The sequence below is a fragment of the Somniosus microcephalus genome, chromosome 8 (assembly GCF_052327205.1).
Source record: "Somniosus microcephalus isolate GS21.2 chromosome 8, FLI_Smic_1.0, whole genome shotgun sequence".
Lineage (NCBI taxonomy): Eukaryota > Metazoa > Chordata > Chondrichthyes > Squaliformes > Somniosidae > Somniosus > Somniosus microcephalus.
Window position 1 is genome coordinate 72067033 of NC_140994.1, and position 6000 is coordinate 72073032.

Consider the following 6000-nt stretch of genomic DNA (forward strand, 5'->3'; position numbering starts at 1 on the left):
CCTTTCATTTAAATGCCCTAACTTATCAGGATTAAAGCATTACTTCAGGCAATCTGACCAGTCAACCTCTCTCCATCAAGGTTAGAATTTCAATTAGTACATATTAGTGGATTTTACAAGGGTGAGCACACCTAATTTTGTTGGCATAAAATCCTGAAACTTATTTTTTATATTTATATTATATGCAGAAGGTTGTGGGTTCAAGTTCCATTCCAGAGACTTGAGCACAAAAATCTAGACTGGCACTTCAGTGCAGTAATGAGGGAGTGCTGCACTGTTGGAGGTGCCATCTTTCGGATGAGACGTTAAACCGAGGCCCCATCTGCTCTCTCAGGTGGATGTAAACGATCCCATGGCACTTGACATAATAAAACTCACTACGCACGTGGTTTGAGCATAAAGCAAGGCTTTAATCAACTTGTTTCAGAACATGGAGGTCTAGTTGTACCTCATTAGTTCCTTGTCTTACAAAATGTCCCTTGCAAGCTGGGGCCGACGCCTGAGTATTTATGCTCCTTGGATGGCGCCACTAGCTGGCCGTCCAGCGTTATTTCATGAGTAGTTTCTTGATGAATGATGAGATTTATAACATTCTTCCTGCCTAAAAGATTTGGAAGTCCGACGACTTTCTCTTAGCGGATCAGGCGGACCACAAATAGCTGCAGTATTTTAGATTTTTGTTTATGGCTAGAAGGCACGTCTCCCCAGACCATGTCTTGGTCCCTGGGCCGCTTGATCCGTACCGGTGGATCGAAAGGGCCCGTGTTACTCTGATCGACCCGAGGGAGGCTGGGGAGATCGTGACTCTGGGTGCGGGTCCCCACAGGTGCAGAACTGGCTTCATCCTGTTGGATAGCCAGGGATTGACCGGCGTCCTGGCCTCGGGTGGCCATCCCACGGGGAGCGCTTGGCTCCCCGAGTGGATCCGGTGGGGCAGCTGGCAGATCTCTCGATGCCCCAGGTAGGGTGTCATCTTCGGGGGAGCGCAGAGTGTCGGCATCATCCCCGTGGGTCCCTCTATCAGTTGGGTCCATGGAACCGGCAGGACAGGGAGACAAGTCCCGGAGCGAAATGGTGGACTCCCGGCCATCCGGGTACCGCACGTGCGCGTACGTGGGGTTGACGTCCGTGAGTTCTACCTCGTCGACGAGAGGATTGGTTTTGACGATCAGACGAATCTTCTGAGCAGCACGGGGCCGGGAGCTGCCAACCATGGCGGTAGAGACGTCCCATGGGTGGAGCGACGCTGGAAGCTGAAGAATTGCTCGTCAGGTGTGACATTGGTAGATGTAGAAAGGAGAGACCTGATGGAATGCAACACGTCAGGGAGCATAGTTTCCCACTGCTGGTCTGGTAGGTTGCGTGACCTCAGCGCTAGACGAACAGCGTTCCAAATGATAGCGTCGTATCTCTCAACCTGTCCGTTACCGATGGGATGATACGGTGTCATTTTACTTGTGGCGATTCCCCTTTGGGAGAGGTAACTTTTGAGTTTGCTTGACATGAAGGAGGGACCCCGATCAGAGTGGATGAAATTGGCCGTACCGCAAAGGGAAAAGACTTGATCAAGGCATTTGATCACTGTGGAAGTAAGCATATTGGAACAGGGGAAAGCAAAGGGAAAGCGTGAATATTCGTCCACCATAATCAGTAAGTAGGTGTTTCGCGCTGAGGAAGGCAATGGCCCTTTAAAGTCAATGCTGAGTCGCTGCATAGGCTGCATAACGTGTATGAGCGAGCCATCCAATGGACGGAAGAATTGCGGTTTTAATTCCGCACAAATTCTACAGGAGGAGCACGTTCTTTTCACATCTGCCGTAGAAAATGGGAGATTTTTAGGTTGCACAAACGCCAGGATGACATAAGTCAGTATGAAGATCCGCCAGAGTCGAAGTTGACATAGAAGAGCAGAATGCCCGCGTGAGGGTATCCGGGGCCACATTCTCTTTGCCGGGTCGATAATGTATGGTGTATCCAAAGGCGGCCAATTCCATCCTCCAGAGTTGTATTTTGTTATTCTTGATCTTAGTGTGTTTCCGGCTATCCAGCATAAAGGCCACGGAGCGCTTATCGGTTATAAGTGTGAAATGGCGACGAGCGAGAAAATGACTCCATTTACGTACCGCTTCGATGATGGCCGTAGCCTCCTTCTCGACAGGAGGATAATGGAGCTCGCTACCCTGCAAAGTTCTGGACAGAAATGCAACGGGTTGACCACCTTGATTCAAGGTAGCAGAGATCGCCATGTCCGATGCATCGCACTCGAACACGAAAGGAAGATTTTCATCAATGGAACGAAGCGTGGCTTTTTCCAGTTGTCGCTTGAGGAGGTTGAAAGCTGAAATAGCCGTTGCCTCTAATGGAAATGACTTTGCGTGAAGTAGGGGCTGGATCTTGTCGGAGAAGTGGGGTATCCATTTCGCATAATAGGCGAACATGCCGAGTGCCCGACGAAGAGAGCCAAGATTCGTAGGGGGAGGGAGCTCCTGAAGCGGACGAAGTCACTCCAGATCTGGTTTGATGACACCGTTGCCCACCCAGTAGCCAAGGATGTTGACTGATGGTACTGATTTCGCAGATTTGGACTCATTTAAGGTTAAGTTGCGACGACGGAGAACGTCAAAATATTTCTGGAGGTTGGCATCATGCTCCTTCTGGTCATGACCAGCAATGGTGATATTATCCAGATGTGGAAAAGTGTCCGTTAAGTTCTCCTGTTTGACTAGGCTATCCATTGCCCGTTGAAAGATGGCCACCCCATTGGTGACCCCAAATAGAAGGCGACAAAACTGGTAAAGCTGACCATTGGCCTCAAAGGCCGTATACTTCTTGTCAGAGTCCTTTAACGGCACTTGATGATATGCACTCTTTAAATCAAAAGTTGAAAATACCTTGTAGTTGGCAAGGTGATTGACCATGTCATCGATGCGTGGTAGTGGGTAGGCATCCAGGTCAGTATACTGGTTAATAGTTTGTGAGTAATCGATGCAAAGACGTTTCTTGTGTTGCTTCAGAGGATTTTTAACAACAACGACTTGAGCCCGCCAGGAAGATGAATATGGCTCAATGATACCATCAGCTAGAAGGCGAGAGATTTCTGTCTCGATAAAGGATCATCTTGGCTGAAACGTCGTGATTTAGTGACTATAGGCTGTCATCGGGGGGAAAGATTGGCAAACAAGGAGGGCTCATCAAGCGCATTCGCCGAAAGCGCACAAAACGGTACTTTGGAAATAGTAAGCTTCCGGCTTTGACCCTCCAAACTCGAAAGTGAGTCTTTGTGTTGTTTCTGGAAATCCTGTCCCAGGAGCACATCACTGCATAGGTTCTTGAGCACCCCGAGTCGTGTGGAGGAATAAGTGCGGCCATTGAGAATAAGGTCGACAAGACAAAAGCCGGAAGAATTGGTGGTCAGTGCCGTCAGAGCCATTGCAATTTCCCTGTCCGAGGGGTAAATACGCAGTTTTAACTTACTGACAGCCCACTCACTAATGAAGCTGTCAGAGCTGCATGAGTCAATTAGTGCACTCAAAATGTGTCCATTTACCGAAACTTTCGTGGCTGCATGGGACAGACTTTGGGGGAAAACAGCTGTGATGGGAGGAGGGGCAGTTTTACCCTTGACAGCTGTAACCTTAGTAGTGGTTCTGTAAGGGGTTTTCCTTGAGAGATTTCCCTGGGGTTTCTCCCTCTAGAGGCCTCTCTTTCTTGCACAGTAAAACCTTGAGTGGTTCGACCCACTCACCCCTTAGATTCTATACTCTGGACTTAGGGGCAGGGATTACAATGTAGAGAAAACTCTTGTAGACCAAGTTTGATGAAACAAAATGGAATTTTATTGCCTAAGGAAAATTATCAAATCAAATGCAAGCAGATAAGGGAGTACATGGGAGGGAAAAACACACAAACAAATCATAATGACACAGTACTAACTAAGGCAAATACAGGCATCTTATACTCTACAAAGATCATCATGAAATAAGGAAACACACGGAACATCGAGGGACAACAACTCATGTTAATTGTACCCTTAAATCCACCCCCTTATTAAACCTATCTAGATCTGATTGTGAAGGGCCAGAAACATGCTCACCAATCCCACTAGGAAGTGCAAGGTTTTGAACCAGTCTGCCTTTGATCCTTTCAGGCTTTCCGTTTCCACGTGGATCATGGAGCCCCTGCGAGCTGCGCCACACCTCTCTCCTGAGGTGGGGGTCGGGGCAGCTGGACACCGGCGGGCCTGGATGTCGGCGGGGTCGAGGATCGTCGGTTAGACCCTGGTTAGAGGAGCCTTGGGCTGGCTCCCATCGCTTCTTCAGTTTATTTTTATCTCTTCTCCTTCCAACCGGGGTGGCTGGAAGGCTTCTTCTCTTGGGGTTTTTATTTTTTTGTTTCTTCTCCCAAGTTGGGGCGATGGCCTCTCGTTCCGGCAACGGCCCGGGGATGGTCGATGATCTGCCGATGTGTTTCCCCGGGGCGGGCCGCTGGCTTCGAGACGGCCTTCTCGATGTTGGCTTGGTTCTTCTTCCTCCTCCGAGTGCCTGCTTCTTCTTCTGAGTGTCCGGATTCAAACTCTGTGTCCTCTCTTCCCCAACTGCCGAAAAGTCTTCCAGATATACCTTTCTCCCAGAAACTTCCATCTCCCGCCCAAAATCAGGTTAGTCTTTGTTTAACTTTTGGTGGGCTGGGAGCACAGCGGGGTAGTTATTATATTTTAAAATGTTTTAAACAGCCGGTAAAGGCCCATCTCTGGTCTTGAATTACCTTCATTGTTTTTAATGTCCTGCTGATCTCGTTATCTAGTCCTGGGTGCTGTTCTCATGAATATGAAATTGTCCCCTTTTGTCTGGGTCAACATTTAGATGGCCTCTGTCTCCAGGCCGATCTTGACTGGATCTGCATCTAATCCTAACGTGTGGGTCTGGTTTCGTTCTCTCAGAAACGGCTTCCAGAACTTACTGTGGGTTGAATCCACAAAGCTGTCTGAGGTTGCGCAGGAACCATTTAAAAGTGTCCCAATAAGCTGGTCACACGGTATGGTGGCCATTTTGTATGCCCCTTTTTCTGGGCTTCTTTTAAAACAGTCTTTAAAATCATGGCCTCTTCTGCCATTTTGACCCTTTATTAATACAAAGTCCAATTTTGCGAATCCTACAGTTCTTGGGGGAGGAGCAGTTTTATAGATTGCAGCTGTAACCTTAGTAGTGGCTCTTGGGGGAGGAGCAGTTTTATAGATAGTAGCTGCGACCGGTATACCTTAGACAAGTGGCCTTTCTTACTAACAGCGGCTCTTGACTGGTATACCTTAGAAAAGTGACCTTTCTTGCTGCAATGATTGCAGGTCGCGTTACAAGCAGGACAAAATTTCCTATAATGGAACACACCTCCACAGAAGAAACACTTCCTTCCAGATTGCCAAGATGCCGCTAGGGTGGGGTTGTCATCAGTGTAGGTTTCTAGGGTAGGGTTGTCATCAGCTGGGTTGGCGTCGTCATCTGTGAGGGCTTCCGCCTGAGGCCTATCGAAAGAGTCACTAAAAGTGATAGCAGCAGCCCGTGCACGTGGTGAAAGATAGGTGTCTGCATTCCTCTTTGCTATGTCCAGAGAACATGCCTGGTCATAGGCAGCCTGTAACTTGAGGGTGTTATTCTCCAACAGACGCTGACGTATGAAGGGAGACGCAATCCCATTAATAAAGGAATCACGAATTAACTCCTGGTACTGCTCAGCTGTAACAGCTTCAAGATTACAATCCTTGCTGAGCCTGCGAAGTTTCTGAAGGAATTGGTCAAGTGTTTCCCTGGGTTGCTGTTGAGTTGTGGCCAGTAGATGCCGAGCAAAAATTTCATTTGGGGACTTGGCATATCGCTGTTGTAGTATTTGGATAGCGGTGTCATTGTCTACACAGTCTTCAATATAATCAAACACATGAGGGGATACATAATTAGCAAGCATTCGTAACTTGTTCGGAACATTCTCACCACACTCCTCAAGGAAGTT